Source organism: Armigeres subalbatus, chromosome 3 (genome assembly GCF_024139115.2).
Source record: "Armigeres subalbatus isolate Guangzhou_Male chromosome 3, GZ_Asu_2, whole genome shotgun sequence".
Taxonomy (NCBI): Eukaryota; Metazoa; Arthropoda; class Insecta; order Diptera; family Culicidae; genus Armigeres; species Armigeres subalbatus.
The window spans coordinates 234,031,774-234,053,414 of record NC_085141.1 but is presented as its reverse complement, the minus strand read 5'-3'; the positions used below and the strand labels follow the sequence as shown (position 1 = coordinate 234,053,414).

Below are 21,641 nucleotides of genomic sequence, written 5' to 3'. Positions count from 1 at the left end.
TCGTGATGGAGCATCATGTGCTCCTTAGACTGAATGAGCATTACGAAGGGGTTCGAAAGTAAATTTACTCCTCCTCATGGAAATTTAAATGAGTATCCAGTGGAAATTTGAAAGAGATTTTCGCGTGTATATTTGGAATGTTTTCACGTTCGAAAGAGTTTTTTGTGAACATGTGATCACTTCATTATTGCAGCGTCTAATTTATAACAGCAGATTCTCAATCAAAGATCGTTGTCATCAAGTTTTTCATTTGAAACGGTAAAATATGTTGACACTGATTAGCTCCAAGGACTTACGCTCCAACAACATTGTTCTTCTGTTCTGGAGCGCATTACCCGCTAAGAAGCGCAATCCGTAAATCAATTACCTTTGCCACACCGTTAATTAGAATTTGTGACCATGACAGATCTATTCGCCGGCAATCCGAAACACAATTCAGGGTCACCGAACAAGGCCCGCTCTCCAGCGCAGAGGGTGGTCACACTTCGCCGACTCGACCCGTCCGTCGCAGACAGAGAGGAAATCGGTCTTTGTGCCATCAACAGACCTCTCCACGCCTAACCAACTGCGGTAGAGGAGCTTCGAAAATAAGCTATGCAAATGAGTTAATTAAATTTACATGAAAACATATTGAAAATATATGTTAATACTAACAGCTCAACTCGCAGCGTGCAAACCCGCTGACTGGCCACATTTTGAAAAACAATGGCCACATTGAGGGCGCGCGGCGACCGCGGGGTAAGGCCACTGGAAAAAGCGGCACCTCATTTTCGTTACCTATGCTGACTACTGCCGCCCAAATGCACGTTTACGGTTCTATATAGCCAAATGGCTATTGTTGTGTGATTTTGGTTGGCATCTTTCCCATCCGATGCCATTCGGTAGCCGACCGGTCGTGTGAATTGTAGTTTTGCTGTAGTCATTAAATTGTATTCTTGACGACGACGACGGCGATGGTTGTGGTGACACCGAAAAGGGTTCTGAACGCCCCGGGGGGAGGGGAAATTCAAATGAACCTTCAGCTCTCCGAGCACCGCCGGCTGTACGATGACGAGAACCAGCCAGTAATGTAGGAGGAAGTCAGCTCGGTCAGAGTACGGCGGAATGCATTTTACGAGTTTTGATTGTCCGCAGATGATAACTGCTGTAGCCTGCTGGCCACAATGTTCGTCGGGACGGAAGTGATGATTTCACTTTCGGGCAATCGTTTTATCTGTTAGGAAGGGAAATCCATCTTAATAGTTGTGGAATTTGAAGGTTTTTGAATATTGTAAACAGAGACGATCCAGTCTCGGGCTGCAAGTTTCTTATATAAAGAATAAAAAAATTGTAGCGTAAAGATTATGTACTTATTAAGAGGAAAATAAGATTTTAGTTAACTAAATAATGGGATTCATAAGGTGCTTTCCATTAGATCGTATCCATTAGTTTGTATGAATCATGTTGTATTCTTCTGACCAGCTGGGGAGAAAGTTAGTACTAAAGAAACAATAACAACTTCAGCTTTGTTTTCTAGTGGAATTGGGTGTTGGGATGGTTCACCAAACGCTGCTTTCTCTGATAGATTCTTAGTTTACCGACATTTCGTTTCAATATGTTGTAATTTTCAAAATTAAAGTTACTTCAACCTGAAGAACAAATATTAGCTCAAAGCAACATTATATTAGTACGAGTCTGACCCCAATTGTTGGATGAACCACTCACCTTTTTCTCGGTGAAAATAATGCTCATTAGCCATTAGCCCTATTTATCCGTCCTTCTACAATCGAAGCGACAAATTGTTTTCATTGCGGAGTAATATTTTTCCAGCGGCTAATTGTGTGCTCCACCTACCGTGAAAGCGTTCCTACGATAATGGACCCGCTCTCGCATAGGCAAGCAGGCAAGTTAGTCATGCAGCCTAGTTCTCCCATTTAGAAGCCGCTATCAAATTAGAACCAAGTAACAACTTTGTCACGCGCGTTTCAATATCGCCGCATGGTACGAGGTCACCGCGCTCCGCCCCCGTTCACGTCCACTTTCCATTACCCACGCACCATCAGGCCCGTCCGCACTCAGATCTTTCAACTCCGTCACAAATTCACAAAGCTCTTTGCCGCACCACAGTGTGGCCCCGTTCGCATGAGAGTTGTGGAAATTTCTGAGAAAATGCATACTGCGTCTATAACTAATTTTGATTGAAAGTCAACTCGAAGTTTATGATTGTTAGGGTGGTCGTGGAAAAAAAATCATTTATTTCATTTTATTTTCTCATTCAGATTGGTGGTAATCAAATTTCAGCAATGTATTCAAGACATTGAAAACAATCAAACAACTGCGGCCATATCACGAGGAGTAAAACATTCCACTGAACAGGCTCTAAACAAGTTATATCTTCTAATTTGTGTATTTCATAATAATAGGGAACTAAAAAGTTTCCAGAAACATCAGAATCGCGTACACATTTGTCGAAACTAAATGGGAATTCGCACCTGGTGCCACTGTGAGCCTGCCGCCGCTAACTAGTGGAGTTCCCGGCTGCCTGCCGAAGCGAAACGGTTGCGGCAGTCAGCGACGACGACGGTGACGACTGCGGCTCGAAAAAAGCCACCCAACGACCCAGTGCTAAAACAATACATATTATCGCAACGACATAAATTAAAACCGTTGATGCGAAACATGGGCGTAGCCAGGATTTCGAGAAGGGGGGGGCCAACTTTTTTCTGAATCGTAGTTTTATAGTAGTTTTATAAAAACACATGAATATTAACACATGAAACCAAATCCAAACCAAATCGAAACAATAATGATTAAAACAATAATGGATTTAAAAATGCGTGATTTATTGCTCATCAGATATTTTTAATTAAAGTGAGAAAAATATTAACGAGCTTAGTATTCAGAAAGAATATAAAATCGGCTATAACAATTATTATAAAAATCATGCATTCTTCCATAAGTCTTGTCTTATGCATTCTTCCATAAGTTTAAGAAAACTAGAACCATACATCTGAATTTCTAAACAAATCCTCTCTGAAATAATATTTATTATAAAATAGGCAGAAAAATCAATATGCAAGCTTTCTCCAGGGATTCCTTCGACAATTGCTCCTGGAATTCTATCCGAAATTTTATCAGGTATTCTTTAGGAATGCCTCAAGCAACTTATTCGGCAGTGTCTTCAAGGAATTCCACTATAAATTTTGCCAGTAATTGATCCGAAAATTCCACCATTATTTATTCCAAGAAAATCTTCACGAACTTCTTTATAAGTTCTGCAGAATTCTCTGCAATAATTCAAATAATTTCGTGCTGTTTCCCATAATTTTTAAGAATAAGAATATTTCGTGGAAATTCCGCAGAATTGCCAGTAAACATTCCTGAGAATTTCACGAAAAATCTTCGAATTTCTTGTGTAAATTCCATAAAATTTTCCGTGAATTGTTTCGAATAATTTCTTGTGAAAATTTCAAAGAATTTCTCCAGGAATTCCGGAGGAATTCCTAGATTAATTTGCAATGAAATCCTGAAAGAATTCCGGTGGAAACTTCAAGATTTCCACTGGGAGATCCTCCAGGAGTTTCTCCGAAAATTCTTCCTGGAATTCTTCCAGGAGTTCCACCGGCATTTTCAATTTCTCTAGGATTTCCTTCGAGAAATAATTCCGGTAGTTCTATCGGCAGTTCCTCTGAAAATTCTTCCGGGAATTTCGGCAGAATTGGAATTTATTTAGGCTTCTTCAGGAATTTATATAGATTTCCAGAAACTCCTCTGAGAATTTCCGGGAATTCTCCGGGAGGTCCTCTAATGATGATGATGGTCCAGCTACAAACCCCAACAAAGGTTTCAGCTAGACGAGATTTGTCTATAAGATGAATTCTCTTGTTTCCGAGAATGCTTCTGGTAGTTTCCCCGGGGTTCCTTTGAAAATTCTCCCGGGAGTTTCTTTAGAAATTCTTCCAGAAAATTCCTTCGAGAGTTCCTCCGGGAATTCCACCAGCAATTCATCCGGGAGTTTCTCCGGAAATTCCTCCGGGAGTTCCACCAGAAGCTATTCCAGGAAATTATTCAGGCTTTTTTTTTCAGGAAATTATTTAGGCTTTCTTCAGAAATTAAGCTGGAAATTCCTCCAGAAGTTCTTCCGATAGTTTCTCTGGGAGCTCATCCGGGAGGTCCTCTAGGAATTCTTCCTGCTGAAATTCCTCCGGGAGTTCTTACGGGAGCTCCTCCGGCAGTTCCTTCGGGAACTCCTCCGAGAGATCCACCAGCAGTTTCTACGAGACTCCCTCCGGGAGTTTCACCGGCGGTTTCTCCGGGTGTTTCTCTGAAAAGGAACTCCCGGAGGAGCTCCCAGAGTAATTTCCGGAGGAACTCCCGGGGGATTTTTTATAGGAATTTCCGGAGAAATTATCAGAGGAATTCTCGGAGGAACTGTCGGTGGAACTTCTGGAGGAATTTATTAAAGAACTACAGGAAGAATTTCCGGAGGAAATCCTGGAGGAACTCTCGTAAGAATTCTAGGATGCACTCCCAAATGAACTTCCGTAAGAATTCCAGGAGAAACTCCTGGAAGAATTCTTAAAAGAACCTCCCAGAGGAATTCCCGTAAGAACTCCCAGAGAAATTCTCCGAGGAACTTCTGGAGGAATTTGTAGATAAATGCCTAAAGAAATTCTAAATGAATTCCTGGAAGAAAGCCTGATTAAATTCCCGAAGGAACTACTGGTGGAACTTCAGAGGAATATCCGTGGAATACCCTAGAGGAAGAGAAAAAATATTTCTGAAGGAACTTCCGAAATCCCATTTCCCGTGAAATTCCTGCCAACTATCGTCCAGGAATTCCCTGTAAAGTTCCTGGAGGTATTACCGGAGAATTTCTTGGAAAAACTCCAGGAAGAACTCCCGGAGGTTCCTCACAAGCAATTCCGGAGGAATTCCCACATGGAAGTCCTGAAACAATTCTTAGAGAAGTTCCTAAAGGAATTTCCGAAAAAATATCTGAAGGAATTCCCAGAAAAATACCAGGAGGAATTAATGCAGAAATTCCCAGATGAAGTCCTGAAAGTATTCCCAGATGAATTGCTGAAGAAAATCCCTGCGGATTGTTCCGAAGAAATTTCTGGAAGAACTCTTGGCAGATATCCGAGTAAACTCCGAATGAAGTCCGGAAGGAATTCTAGTACACTTCCGCGGAAAATCTCCCGGGAAAATTCCTGGAGAAGTACCTGAAGCAACTCCCGAAAAAATACCTGTAAGAATTTCTGGGGAAATACTTGGACGATTTCCAGGAGAAATTCATGAAGATATTTCTAGAGGATTTCTTGAAGAATATTTTGAAGTAATTGCGGAAAGAATTCCAGATTTGAATGCTAGATGATTTCGCTATTGAATGTTTGGAGGTATTCCCGAAAAATTTCCTGGAAGTAATCCCGGAGGAATTAAAGGAAGAGTTCCGAGAGGAATGCCCGGAGAAGTTCCTAGAAGAATGTCCGAAGAAATTTCTTATAGATTTACAAGTGAAATTCTGGAGCTTAATCGGAGGATTTCCATCATAAATTTTTGAAGAAACTTCTGGTAGAGTTTTGGGAAGAAATTCCGTATGTATTCTTGACGGAACTCTCGAATGCATGCCTGAAGGAAATGCCGGATTTTTCCTGAAGAGAGAATAACCGAAAAAATATCAAGAAGTAAATCTTGGAGAGAAGAAAAGAAATCTTCAAGGAATTTCCTAAAAAAAAAATTAGTGGGGGGTTTCTAGATAAGGAGGAATTACAATTACATGAGAAGGATTTTCGAACGATTTTCAGAGGAATTTGTGGATAACTTTCCGGAGGAATTCAGAGTTCCAGGGGAGCTTCTAGAAGGATTTCAAGGAGAATTTTTGAGTCCGAAATGTTTCGAGTTGTTTGGAACTTTCATATATTATGGATCCTGGATGCCCTAATAAGTTTTGGGAATCTTTTGAATTTCAACCACCTATTTCTGTATATGATTGGATCGTAAAGTACACATGTTTAAGGGAATTCATTTCAGTACCCGTGCAATCTTTCCACAAATTAGGGGGGGGCGACGGCCCCCCCCTGCCCCCCCTTGGCTACGCCCATGATGCGAAAAGTTGACTCGTGCGACATTGCGCTCATTTTCCTAACCACCTTCACCGCACAATAGAGTGTAGGTCCCCGTCCGCCGTCCGCCGCGCCGTGTACGCACATATCGCGCTGGAGCCGAGTTTGCCCCGGTTCGGAAGTCAAGAAAGAAGGGATAGCACGGCATCAGCAGCAGCAGCTAACCAAGCCCTAATTTTGCGTGAGCGATTACGCTGACAATGACGCGGTCCGACGCCAGGAGGGCGACCTAATGTTGACACAGCGAAAATTTTTCGCGCCCATTGACATTAGCCGCCGCGACCCAATTTCGCTGCTGTTTTAGGCGCCACGGCGGATCGGTTTCCGTCGGGGTGCATTCATGGACCGTTCCGACAGATGATTGATTTAGCTTGCGGCACGGCGTGGCTGAAGTTTTGCTGCTTCCGTTAACGAAAATCGATGGGGCGTATTAAAATGTTCGTGAGGTCGTATAAATAGATTGCGATACAATGGAAGTCCTTTCTTGGTGATGAGTTGTTAAGAACAACATTAAAACATTGCAAGTGTTGATTCACAGCGATGATCAAGAAAAAGCGTTTGAACAATTGCCTAATAAATTATTTAACTGACAATTTTAAATATTACTAAACTTTCCGAAAGTACTTTATACGTATTAAAAATCTTTTCATTTTCTAGGCGAAGTTTTTCTGAGTTTCCACAAAAAAAAGTTTTGAGTTTCGATGAGAAATTAGCTCTTCGGAATATTCACAGAAGATTCTACTGAGCTTGCATGGGAAGTTCTACATTTCCACGGGAAAATCTCTTGTTTATTTTTGAGAAAGAAAGTGAAAATGTATTTGCACAAAGAAAATCTATCCGCAAACGCAATCCTAAACGCTCCTTCAGACCTAAGCGATTTTATCGCCGCGACGACGACAACTAGTCGCCGCGATTCTATCGTTTGCGATTGTTGTGTCGCGTTTGTTTGAGGGAACCTTAATTCCATCACATCCATTTACATCAAATCCTCGGAATATAATTTGTATGTCTTGTTCGGAGACTCCACCATAGTTTTCGGATACTGTTCCATGCAAAGTCTACCCGAGGGACTAGACCACCTGGCAAACGGTATGAAATATTCCGAAAAAAAATGCTAAAAGATTTATCAAGACGAATAAGCCAAATCTCTTAATGATCATTGATTTTGAATAGTTTTGCATAACCAATTTTCAATCAAAACTACGATCATCGTAATGAATGATACGACTAAAATATCGCATCGGTAAATCATTCAAAAAAATAGCGTTCCGATACTTTCTATACTTAGGTAAAACAAAAGACCAGATTTCTTTTACCGATGAGAAACTATTCAGAATCCATTAGGAAAAACGGTTTAATAAACCCAAATCTCAGCAAGGAAACGAAAGATAATAGACCATTAAAACAATATTTCAGCTTTGCTATATCGTAGCCATGCATAAAACTAGGAATGTGAGGTGTGCTGATGATTATGATTAATTGAGATTTTACATTAAAGAAAATCCAAGATGAAGAATGAGTTGGCCATTATGACAGTCATTTTTGATTTCCAATATGATTGACATTAACACGCGGTTTGTTTCACACTTCCATCAATTTTCGGTTTGCGACCATGTAAAAAATCTACTCTGAAAAATTTAGATACACTGATTAGTTTGTGACTTTTTAGCGCGTGGGTCCAAAGTTATGGAATTTTGACAGATCTAAAATCAGCTAACAAATTTTGCAATTTTTTGTCGTAGTTTTGTGATTTACTTCTAAGTGTTTGAGATTCACTGCTTTTACAATGATGTTCGATATTGTGCGAAGGTGAAAAACAAAACAAAAATTAGTGTAGTGCACGAGTCGAAAACTTCGTAACGAAAAAATGTAAACATTGCCCTCATGTGTGGCTGCACTCGCTCATGTAATGTTTGCTCCGACAGTATTTCAATACAATCGCAAAAGCATAAGAACAAGAGTAGATCCTACAAAAATCGAGTGTACTTGCATAAAAAATCTGACTGCATAACGCAGATGCATCGAAAAAAAACGGTGAAGGTCAATAAGGTTTTAAGGGGAACATCCGAAATGGCTATTTCCTAAATTGAGTCAAAATAAGTCGTGTGACAACTCGAACTTCATGATTTCACAAAATAATGATCGGAATTATATTTTCAGGGTTCCAGGTTCAATCCGGGGGACCTTCATAAGGCTTTTTATTTATTTATTACCAGACAAAGGCCGGAGTGGCCTGTGCTGTACACAAAAGTCTTCTCCATGGCTGCACGTCGCCAATAACGTAGTCTGCCGAGGGTCTGCAAATCGACCTCCACCTGATCGATCCACCTTGCTCGCTGTGCACCTCGCCTTTTTACTCCCGTCGGATTGATGTAGAGAACCATTTTCAGCGGATTACTGAACTACCGGTCTAATAAGCGTTTTGTAGATAGTCAGTATGGTACGGCGGCGATAGTCAGTATGGGTTCGATTCCCGATGCCGGTCTAGGCAATTTTCGGATTGGAAATTGTCTCGACTTCCCTGGACATAAAACTATCATCGTGTTAGCCTCATGATATACGAATGCAAAAATGTTAACCTGCCTTAGAAACGTCGCGGTTAATAACTGTGGAAGTGTTTAATGAACACTAAGCTGCGAGGCGGCTTTGTCTTAATGTGGGGATGTAATGCCAATAATAATAAGAAGAAGATTGTGCGGAATCCAAAGTACGTACGATTTCCTGTCATGATGCGTCTCCGAATTTCTCTGCTGGTATCGTTATCGGAGGTTACCAGTGAGCCCAAGTACACGAATTCTTCAACCACCTCGATTTCGTCACCACCAATACAAACTCGTGGTGGGTGGTTTACGTTGTCCTCTCTTGAGCCTCTTCCTACCATGTACTTCGTCTTCGACGTGTTGATGACTAGTCCAATCCGTTTAAATTCGCTTTTCAGTCTGATGTAACATACTCTCTAAGTTACGTGCCATAATATCAATGTCGTCGGCGAAACCGAATAACTGGACGGACTTCGTGGAAATTGTACGACTCGTGTCAATCCCTGCCCTTCGTATTATTCCCTCCAGAGCGATGTTGAATAGCAGACACGAAATTCCATCACCTTGTCGTAATACTCTGCGTCTTTCGAAGGGACTCGAGTATGCCCCTAAAACTCGAAATACGCACATCACCCGATGCATCGTCGCCTTGATCAACCTTATCAGTTTATCCGGAAATCCGTATTCGTGCTCTAGCTGCCACAGCTGGTCTCGATTGATTATATCATATGTGGCTTTGAAGTCGATAAATAGGCATCGCGGCATTTCTGCAATATCTGACGTACGGCGAACACCTGATCTGTGGTAGAGCGTTCGCCTGTAAATCCCGCCTGGTACTGCCCCACGAATTCTCTTGCAATTGGTGTTAGTCGGTGGCATGTATGGGAGAGTACCTTGAAGGCAGCGTTCAACAATGTGATTGCGCGGTAGTTACTACAATCAAGCTTATCGCCCTTTTTTGTAGATGCGACACACTACACCTTCCATCCACTCCTGCGGCAGAACCTCATCCTCCCACACCTTTGTAATCACCCAGTGCAGCGCTTTAGCCAGTGCCTCACCACCGTGTTTAAACAGCTCTCCTGCTAGTTGGTCAACTCCAGTAGCATTGTTGGTTTCCAGCCGGCCGATCTCCTCCTGGATTTCCTGGAGATTCGGAGCCGGAAGTCGTATGTCCTGCGCCCGTGTTCCTAGGTCCATTACCATACCGTCACCGTTCTCTGCCACATTTCCATTCAGGTGATCAACTCGTCGCATTTTACTAACGCGATGTTTGCAACCCGGCTTATGTTGACTATTGGTGATTAAAGTACGAATAGATCAAGATGGCTCGTGGCGCTGGTAGACAACTTCCACTACATATCGTCGGACGCTTTAGAATTCGCTAAGGCGACCGATAGCTGCTACACATGGATGGCGGTGTTCGGACAATGGCCATCGACGAACAATACGGCGCCTCGTGGAACGCTACGCTAACGAAGATGGAGAGAAAGTGGACTCCGTAGGCGGACTAATCGGCGGTGGTCGGAAGAAATCGATCCAACGGGGGCCGGAGTGGCCAAGACGGACGCAGCACGTGGATCGGCAAAGAATTTTGATTTTATATTTACAGGACAAGAACCGAAAAACAACTTTACTTATTCACAGTAATCTTCATTGATTTTCATATTTACAGCAACTGTCATAAAACAGAGTCTGTACTGATTAAGGTCGGATTCGGGGAGGGATCGTTTGGTCAGAAATCAGAGAAAAAAAACTATAAAAGACGATTCCCCAATATAGTGAATGAGATTTTTGTAATGGCTCGAGGCCCACGTAGCGTCATTTCAATACTGCGTTCACGCTACGTTGAAAAGACGCAGGTGTACATCGAGAAAAAGCAGTAGCGCAGCAAGCAAGTGTCGTTGAAAAGACGCTACGTGGGCATCGGGCCTATATCGCTCGGAGGAGTGAAGTGAGTGTCAGACAGTGGTTAGAACGTAATCACTAAACGTTGAAGTTCCAAGTTAGTGTTTAATAGAGTTTTGCTAAATCTATGTTAAAACTTTCCAACTTGTAAAAACGTGTAAATCAAAGGCTTCAATGAGGAATATTAATTATGTTTTATGAACATGTTAAAATTATTAGTTTAGGCTATTGTAAAAACACAGATAGCAGACAGTAGTTCACCAATAGAAAGTAAAGTTAATTTCTGGCATAGCGTGGTAAAAAAACCTTGCACAAATCGCAGATGGAGTTGCAGAGATAAGCATATCCAATATAGAATGTTAAGCTTATTTCCAACGCCTATAATATTACTATTACTTATTAATTATTATTGTAACCGTAACCAGCCGTTATGACACACGGATACAGGATGCTGGTGGTTCCCTTATCAATTGTGGGGAGCCCCTCGCTCACTCTTGAAAAGTAAACAAAAAATCGAGTTCTGATCGGATCCGATCGGAAGCCAGCAAAGGAGTGGGAGAAAATATTTTCTTACTTCCAATTTGTTGATGAGGATGTTCTTTAGGTTCAAAAAGGTGACTCAAATAAGTATGAACGTTGTGAAACCTGGAAGTAAAATGCTACCAGACTATGAATAATAGTAGAATTGGCAGGAAAACATTATGAGCGGGCAACCAGGATTAATAATATCTATGTTTGGTTGAAACATCCTGCTAGTTGAAGCAATTAGATTAGCATGTTTGATTTGAAAATACTTTATGGTCGTTCCAAATGCAACAATATGTTTGTTCCAAACGAAATTATTTTTGATGCTAGAACCAACTGAAATTATGTTTGAATTTACCCGCGGTGCTGGTGCCATAACAGGGCTCTCAAGTGGTTCCTACAGAGTTTTACATTGCATCAAATGAATGGATCATATGACCAAAACTATTGTTTGAAGAAGTGAAAAGTAAGAAATCACTTCTCACTTCTCATTTCCCATTTCTCATTTTCACAATGTGAAATAAGAAATTTAAAATGGGAAATGAGAAATAAGTAATAAATGGAAAGTGAAAAATACGATGGAAAAAAATAGGGGTGAGAAATGAGACGCCTCACTTATCACTCCTCATTACAGCGAGGAGTAAGAAGTGCAAAGTGAGAAATGATGAGTGAGAAGTGAGAGGACTCATGTCTCAGTTTTTACTTCTCACTTCTCACTTTGCGCTTCTTACTTTATACAATGAGAAATGAGAAGTGATAAGTGATAAGTGGGACGCCTCACTTCTCATTTATCGTTTCTCAATTTCACTCTCACTTCACACTTTTCATTGTGATGTGGGCAGTGAGAAGATATTTTCGGTCAAATGTCCCTTTTTGTCAATCAACCTTTTTGGCTAAACGACTTTTTCGGCCAAATGACCAATCCGGCCGAACGACATTTTCAGCCGTATGTTCACTTCGGCCGGATGGGTTCCGTCCTAATGATTTGTTCGGCCGAATAGCATATTACTTTGCGTCTAATGGCCTTCGGCCAAATGGCTTTCGTCTGAATTACTTTCGGCCAAACGACCCTTCCCCATATACGAGTAGACATTCATATAGCTCATATATATTTTTTTACTTTTCTTTATTTGATAGGCACTCTGTGTTTCTTAACCGCTACTGTGCCGTGATCTTCTGTGGTACTCTGTTGTACAGAATCTATTTTTAGACATTCGTTATTGTTATCATTGCCGGGTCTATCCCATCGTTAGTCCATTTGTCCTTATCGTGAATTCAATTGCTCGTTGCATTGTTCGGTTGCCATTTATCCGGATACGTTGGAGGTTTGCCTCCGAGAAGAACAATTTGTAAGATTTCAATCGGTTCCGTCAATACTAAACTAAAATAACTAAAAATTCAACAACACATTTTGCAGAGTAATTGATTTCGGATTTATCAATAACCGATCATAAGCTTATTTATATAGACTTGTGCTGCCCTCTGAATGTCACGTACTCTATGACGAAATATTTCGGTATGAATGTTTAAGCAAACTTTAGAAAACCTGATCAGTCACCTAATTAAAAGCGACTGCAGTGAAATTTGTCAATTGCACAGTAGTAAATTTCCACTGACCTTCGATTAGCCGAACTATTTGAAAATGGAAATCAAAAGAAAATTTAGAAAATCTCTAACTCTCCAGAACTGACCAATGGTAAAAGAGGTATAGAGCCCATTGTACACCATTAGGTAGTAATTGCGTCTAAATTTTAGGTTCGAGCCATTTCGATTCGCGTTCGTGCTTTCTTTCTGGTGGAGTTCGTGCTAGTGAAAACACTATATTTTCCAAGTGAAAGTTTATTCTTCAACGCCATTTTGAAAAAAAAGTTTCGTGATTTGATTTAACTAAAATCGAAGTAAGTTTCCGCGATTTTCATTTACTTTAGCATAAATAATGGTGAATATCTTTTAATAGCTGAATTTGAAAAGTTCGTTAGAATATAAATTGAAATACAGTGATCGGAAATTGGAAGGACATATTAGTCAGGTAAGCTTTAGTGTGTTTTCGGTGGACAAAAGTGAAGTAAAGTTTATAATACGTTGTTTAGGAAAGTCAGGCCCAACAACGTGGGCGGTTTATCCGGGTTGGTCCGGTTTTTCCGATAATCCAAGCGTGAATTGGCGCTGAGTCGTCATCATACGAGCCACGCGGTGGCGATTTGGACCAGTCTATTCTCCGACGGACAAGTTCTAATTGTGGGTGGCATTTTCCACACTCGTTGGTCCAATTGGAATCCGTTCAACGGTGGTGGTCATACTTATTCACCACGTGACTCGTTCCGTCAAGCTGTGAGCCTAGAGCGACGCTACATAAAGCTCTCACTCCACCGAAGCCCGGGGACGCATATACCCCGAAGAAAAAGCTCACACACGAGTTGCAGATTTTGAACGCGGGTAATTCGGATTTGGATCGCCGGACGCAAGAAAAAGCTCGTCGAAGAATTGTCGACGCTAGAACGACGCCTATACCCAACCGCCGTTGGAGCATCGCCTAGACGGATGCAGGTTTGATGTATATGTAGGGCGAGTGAATCAATTTAGGTTACTCTGTACCAATTAAAAGCTTCGCTAATTAGACGTGACGTCACATAGCCGCTAGGGTTGCCTAGGCTAATAAATTAGAATCGAAACTGTGAATCGAAATAGAATTTGTAAAACTTTTTAAATTCAACGACTATCGTTTAGAGACCGACTTAATAAATTATAGATTAAATAAATTACTTCGAGTTTGGAAAAGCTCTACCCGATTTCGGTCGTTAATGTTTTTAAATTTGATCGAAGTTGCTTGAATCTTTTATTCGGGTTGTTTTAATGCCATTTGGTTTTGGAGCGTATTAATTTTCAACGCAGTGTGCTTTAACAAAATATTGGGTTCGGTTAAACGTTTGGGTCGGAGTGGAATATTGGTTCTGCAATAAATACTGTTGGCCTGCCCTGAGGAGGCGGTCTCATGCCGGGATATTTCTACAGAGATAACGGTCCTTTCTCTAAAGGTGGCGCTTAAGCCGTTAGCTTAAACTAAACAGAACAAAACGTTTCAAATTTGTCAGCCGTGTCAGTAAGTCGCGTACCCCAAAATGCCACTGTTTGGGATGCACCTCCGGCGAATGACAAGGGTTTGGTGGAGGCTGGGAATCGAACTCATGACCGTCCGCCTATAAAGCGAACGTGTAGCCAACTACGCTACGGGACCCCCGATATAAAAAAAATATTGTTTTGAAAATAGGGTGAATATATAAACGTTTGGGTTCAAATGTCTCTACATTTCTGGCAGACGCATAGGCCTCCAGGATAGACATTGTTTCCGATCAATTTTAACACGCATTCACATTCATTCGTACTCTTACACAAACACACGCAAATTGAACATTCAATTTTTACTGAACTCGGACCGCAACCGAATCAGAGTGAGCCAATGTCTTTTTTGTCGGTAGACAAAAAACAAATGCGAAAAATATCTACGATTCCATTAACATTAATCAGTTAGGTTGAGGGCTTACAATCCCGCACACACATACAACCACGTTCCGTGGCCTAGTTGAACGCCTACTGCGTCTTCTGGTCGTCTACGCCGTTCTTCTTCTGCACCAGCGTCTTGCTGCTGTTTATCGTGGCAACCACGGCCGAGGTGATGAAGGCGGAGCTTGTCCTGGCAGCAACAGGGGTGAAGGTGGCGTTAGCGCTGACCGGGGTCGAGGTGTTGTTGGCCGGTGCAGCTTCCACGGCCGGCTGCTGCCGTTTGTCGTTGATGAAGTTAAGGTACTGGGTCAGGCACAGGACGGCAATCAGCGTGGCGATGTAGTCCTTGACGTCTTCCTTACGGAGTGATTTGACCTGCTTGCACATGGTACGGTAAACGCGGCGGGCAACTTTGTTCGACAGGCGGCCAACTGTCTGAACGGTGTGCAGCGCCAGGTCCTCATTGACCGAGATGGGAGCATTAACTTCTTCCAAGTTGCCTTCGCACTTGGGGAAGCAGCTTGGAAGAAGCAGCAGCAGGCAAGCTGTGTGGTGGTGTCTACACCGTTCACGGCGAAGCTTCCGTGGTGGGTGGCCAGTATTTCGTTGGCTTTCTTCCAGGACAAATCCTTCAGCAAGGCGGCCTTCTGATTAGGCCTTGGATTAGGCCTGGTTGTAGATCTCATAAGGCTGATCTTTGATGATGGTAGCGTTCCCTTCAAAGCGGTCAATACCCTTGATCAGCGTTATCATCGAAGAAATAAACGATTATACTCCAATGTACCAACTTGTGAGCGCCTTGAAACCCTGAGCCCGATGTGACATCTGAAGACGAATATTATATAAGGCTGATGTAAAATGGAAGCTGCTCAATCTGAAGTTGAGGCCCCAGTTCGCCATCCCATTCAGATTAATGTAGTGCCTTAAGTACCAGACGAGCCAAACGTTGAATCCAGACTTCAAATTAAAAATAAATTATCGAGAAATATCTAAAGATTTTTCAGAGTTCAATTAATGGACATCTAGTCTTGGATGTAGACCAATATAACAGATTATATGGAATGCATTCGTCTTGTTCTCAGCTCGGGATTGTCAGACGAACTGATTGATTGTGTTTACAAGATTCCATGCTTCACACTCAGTTCAGCTCGGCTTTTTTTCATTCTTTTGCCGAGATCCGCACAGCCGAGCGCTCGGTTCGAGACTTTCTGCTGATATATCAGCAGAAAAAGTAGTTTGTTTACTGCGGCACTCAAGGGAGCCGCCGTAATCATACGTCTATTTAGCCGATATTTCAGCAAACGAACTTAAACCGAGATTTGCACAGCCGAGATCGGTGAAAAAATTTAAGTGTGTTGGAAATGATTAAAACTTTAAAATTTTGTTAGGAATCACTTGTACAACGACGACTTCAATTTTATCAAATGAAGTATAGACAAACTTCACTGTCAGGAGTGGACGGATCGAAATATTTTATTTCAAAATATTGGAAAAAGGAACCCTTTCTCAATATCAGAAACGTTTAAAATCGCACCATTGATTGCCTTCGTCTGTCTTCGCACGTGTGTGTGTGTGTGTGTGTGTGTGAATCGACCGCTTTCGAGACCCCTTTCATCGCATGAAGCCAAACATTCTCCGTTTTCTTTCGATTGGGCAAAGAAAACCGAGAAGGGTCCCGCTTCTGCTTCTCTCCGGTTGCTCTTTGATCCGCACCAAAGCATCGGCAAGGTAATTGTCTACCGTCAAGGCGAACATCGCAGAACACAGGAAAAAAAATAAAACGAATCAAGCCATTTTGCGCCAATCAGTTTCACCATCCGCGTCCTCCTCTCGTTCCCATTGGTCGATCCTTTTGGGTCCTTTCGCCACACCGATGGGTGCGATACGTTTGCGTTTTTTTTTTGGGCAGGACGTTCCGCTCGCTCTCAACCTTTCTCAGAATGGGACGACAACACTGCCATTATAAAACGCTGAAAACCCGAAGCCACAAGCTAAAATCCGTTATCTAAGGATGATGGGATCAATTTTCACCTTGGCCGGACCCAAAAGCGAGATCGGTCGATTCTTCGCTATTTTTGGGACCGATCTATCTATTCTCGTCGGACGGCGACGATTTGTAATTCAAATCGTCGCTTACAAACACAGGAAGAAAAAGCAATCGAATGGAAAGTTCAAGGATCGGAACTAGCGGCATCCAAACCGCACTCTCCCGTTTTGGATCAATTCTCCAATCGTCCCCAGGATAGTGACTGGACAAAATGTTTTGTCGAAAAACAATTTTACTTTATAATTTGTAGCTTTGCCCAACTTTGACTTATCGATCTGCCGGATTTGGAAGCGGCGTGGCGGCGTAAAGTTTTTCTGCTCCTCCTTGGTTGACCGGTAAAAGTAACGCACAGTGGGATGGGATGGTGACCAAAAATGATGTCACCCGATCGAAGACAAAGAATGCTGATGAACTGTTTGTTTAGGATGATGACGACCGTGTCCACTTCCTACGCAAAAGCATTTCGATCGGCTTTTTGTTTTGGCTCCTGATCCATCCCAAAGTGCACCATCCGTAACAGATTCCAGCAGATTGTGGACCGCCGCGCCAAAACCGGAGGGAAACTGAAATGTCACGTAATTCATAGCGAGAAGCGAAATTTATTATTTGCCTTCAAGTTTTTTGCCTCCCCTCCGCTTACGGCGCACACGGATTTCGTTCGAGCCACCCCGCCCGAATCGACTTGCACCGAGAGTTGATATCATCGGAGAGCATTGGCAGGGGCAGAAAAAATAACAAAGAAAAGAAAAGAAAAAAACTGATGTTGGCAGCAAGGGCTGCCGGAGTTCGGAGTTGTTTTCCCTCAAGCATCATTACGCGCCATAATGAAACAAAAGGAGTGGGGTTTTGCTTTTTTCGTCCGGCTGCGACAAAATACGGCACGAGGGCGCGCCGAAGGGACGAAACTGATGGCTCACTGCGGGGCGGAGGACCAATTGTCCTTGTAGGGAACAACGCATAAAACAACCGAATTTACACTGGCTGGGATGCTTGGTGCCAGCCAACGGCAGGGGGATTCATAATTTGATGATTTTTCCATAATTTGAAAATCTTTCGAATAAATTTATCCCCTCTCGAAATGCGGTTTTGATGTTTGGTGGCGAGGACGCACGGCTACGCTCGCTATATCGGAAGTTGCAGTCAAGTGGAAACACTAGAAGTGCAGCCAGAGCGAGCGGTCGGTCCTTCGTGGCCGGGCGGGTGAAATGGGATATGATGAATCGGAGGGGTGTTCTTCCTGTCGGGATATCGATATGGGGTCGTTGATGCTTGTGCAATGACTTTTAAACTTTGTTGAAATGAGAGCTGAAGTGCGGTGAATATGAGTGAGTGTTGAGAGCGTTGAACTTCTGATTTGGTGGTGGTAAATTTAATTGCAATTCAGACAGGTGCAGTTTCAATCGAAAGCAGTGCAAGTAACCTTCGGTCGCCCGAATCGTTGATTTGGTTTTAACATTGTATCATGGAAGGGTTAATAGTTCTTGACAGTAATTCGCTTTACACAATCGTCACAAGTTTTTGCCACATTAAATTTATTGTACAATTTTAAGCAAATGTCCTGAACTTCCACTACTTTTTTAAACATTTTTTTAAGTACTTCACATAAAGTTAAAATAAAAAATCCTCAGAACAGTTTTTGAGTTACATCCAAATCCAACTGACCAACAAATTTACTGATATGATCTTCAAAAGCTGATTCAAAAAGCTTACTTCTGGCAATTAAATGGGTTACTCTAAGGTAAAAAGTAGACACCAAGAATCCCGCTGGAACCCGGACCTATTCAACCCTTATCTCTGTCGTCAATATAGCTTCGTTGTTCAACAATGTCACTTTTATCGGCCGCCGCCTGACTGCAATCACCCAAGTCGGCCTGCCTGCTGTCAATCGGCGGTGGTGTATTGTGTCTGCGATGAAGCCATACAACCGACAGTCGTCCGGACACGTACCTACACCATATTGTATAGAGGAACGGTCGCTTCGCACCAGCTTGACCACTTCATCTCATATTTTATAAACGATCCACGTGCTTTGTGCGATGTGAAACAAACAAAAAAAATCCGAATTTACGATGAACTGCCGCTTTCCCATTCATGGCGTACTCCAATGCATGCCGGTCGGTAGTGGCCGTCGTAGTCGCAGTCAGTGTAGCCACTCTCTATTGTTCCGAGCCGAATTCCCACCGTCGTCGTCCATCGGCAACCTTCTGCTGTCACCTGACGGGGCGGCACCTCGACCGTTAGACACCTTCCCACCGCTGCTGCTGCTTCTGTACACATATGATCGCTATTATGTTCGGGATCGCACCCAAACATGCCATCGCTCTTTTGTCCCTCCGGTCCATATTTTTTTCCGTATGGCGATTATCGTCCGCCGACCAGTTGGCCACTCTATTGTTTGGGAAAAACGCGCGCGCTGCCGCCGAGGGCTCAGTTACCATTCATTCCGTCGCTCTCGATATCGGCTTAATTTTCCGCCCTTGTTCTCAGCGCCCTCCATCATGCTTCAAATCCTTGGGTGAAGGTGTGATTCGGCAGTTTTTAATCACACTATAAATTACATACATTCAACATTCACGAAAATTGATCCGGGTACGTGCGCCGTCGATTTTTTTTTGTTGTTCCCATTACCATCCATGGGCTTCCGTGAGAGCCAATCAATTTTTCACCAATCAGCCTACCATCAGCTTCGGTGCAATTCATATTTTATTCCACGAATCCTCTTATTTCCATGGGCCGCACACTCTGGCGCCCTTTTTCTGGGGGGGAACAAAACCTCTTCCGTTGTGATGCGATTCGGTCGACGACGTATGGTGAATCGCATTTCGGGGAAAATCGAGCTTTTTGTTTCCGATGGTGTGTGGGGTGGGGGAGGAAAACTTTCAAGTTAATCTGGGTACTTTATTTTACCGCCACGAATTGTTCATTCCGACAAATGCTGCGCGCCGCTATGTGTTGCAAAACTCGATCGAAGGTTTCCGTTTGTTAATTGAATTTCGGGAAAGTGTAATCCTCTTGCCGCAGCGCGCAGCGGTGGGCTTCTTTCTCGATCAACCAAAATATGGTTCGGACATTCCGACCTTCCGACATTGCATTGGCCGTTACGTGTCGGGGAAGTGCTGCTGCAGCTCCGCGCAGCTCGTTATAAATTGGAGAGTTTGACTGCCAACTGACCAAGAATCAGTCAACCGTGGCCGGCGATTGGTTTAAAATTTAATCACGGCCGGTCCGGTGCCGGTGGAAAGCGTAGCGGTCGACGATGAATTTTGTATCAATTTGTGGAATTCGGCCGCGTGATAAGGCCAGTAATGGAAGGGGTTTCCCTGTGCCATGGATTGATGGATTGAATTATTGAAAGTTTCGAATTTATTGCACTGTACTACGGATGCTCAAAACAAAAGGATGCAAAGGACACAATATGCGGCTCTGTTTGAAGCATTTTTTTTCCTGGGTGACGGTCTGTCGCGAAACCTTGTTGGATCATCAAAATATGTTTGAACCTAAATGTTGTGAAGTGTTGGTAGATCGTTAATACGAAGAAGTAGAAAATTCATCTCCCCCCAGGTATATCCCAAATTTCGTTTTTGTTTAAAAGCTGTGCGATGAAGCTTTTTTTGCAATTTCCAAAATTCAACCATCACTTTTTATTTCAGAAGATTTTACTGATTTGTTTTATTTTTAACGAAAATATTGAAATTTGCGGCACATTTATTGGATTTTTTTGAAGATTTTTTTATATTCGCAGAGAAATTTTTGTGCCGTTTTTTTAATTTCTAGCTTCCAAATTTTAGCTAACCTATCTCTATAAATAAAAATGAGTTTGCTTTTCCTTCGAGGCAATAAGACTCATAAACGGATGGAGCGATTTGCAAGATTTTAAAACTGAAATCGATGTAGAGTGCGACGCGGCGACGCTGCAATAAAATAAATGAATGTCAATTTGGTGGTAGGCACTGCACAGAGACGATCCAGGACGGTTTGGTTCGATGTGGAGTGTCAGAAAGTGACAGACGAGAAGAACGTTGCTAGAAGCCGGATGTTGGTATCGAGTTCCCGATCGAATAGTGATCGGTACAAAGAAGTAAGAGCAGCCGAAAAACGAACCCCACGCAAGAAGAAAAAAGAGTATGAAGAACAAATGATTAACGAGGCAGGAAAAAAGGGAGCAGAACAATATGCGGAGGTTTTATGAGACTGTCAATGGCGTACGGGGAAAGACTGCGCTATCTCCCGTCATTTGAAACGATCAAGTAGAGAATTTGTTGACAGGTACAACCGAAGTTACTGCCACGTGGAAGCAACACTTCGAGACTTTGTTGAATAGTGGAAGTGACGCTGCATTTGTGAACAGATTAAATATAAGCGACGATGGACCAGCTGTGGAGTCGCCTACACTAGATGAGGTTAGAAAAGCTATTGAAGAGCCGAAAAACAATAAGGCTGCTGGAAGGACCAGCTCCTGGCTGAACTTCTCAAACATGGCAGTGCGCAGCTTTATGAAGTTCTGCACCATATTATGTCGAAAATATGGGAAGACAAGGAATTGCCTGCTAGCTGGTCGGACGGCCTCATTTGCCCTCTCTTTGAGGACGGGCACAGACTGGAGTGCGCCAATTACCGAAGAATAACCCTCCTTATTTCGGCGTACAGAATTATGTCCCGTGATTTGTTCAACAGATTGAGATCGTTGGAAGAGTCCTTCGTCGTCAAATTCCAAGCAGGTTTTCGTGAGGCCGATCAACGACGGATAAAATCCTTGATGACAAAGCCTTGATAAATTCCGGGAGTACAACTTGTAGACTCATCATCTGTTTTTCGATTTCAAGGTGGCATACGATTCAGTGAAACGGAATGAATTATGGCAAATTATGCTAGAACATGGTTTTCCAGCTAAACTGATACGGCTGTTATACTGCCGCCAACCGCAAGTCGAGCACATATGTATATGGAGCCCCATATACAGATGTGCTCGACTTGCGGTTAGCGGCAGTATAGTGCCTCAAAGGAAATACAGACTCA

At 42.7% G+C, this 21,641-nt stretch overlaps 1 protein-coding gene and 1 pseudogene across 1 annotated transcript in view; both read right to left on the bottom strand.

Moving 5' to 3' along the window:
• LOC134220944 (protein muscleblind-like) overlaps positions 1-21,641 on the bottom strand; it is a 666,328-nt gene that overhangs the window by 568,556 nt on the left and 76,131 nt on the right. The window lies entirely within an intron of this gene.
• On the bottom strand, positions 14,666-15,331 carry LOC134226786 (lipid storage droplets surface-binding protein 2-like; annotated as a pseudogene).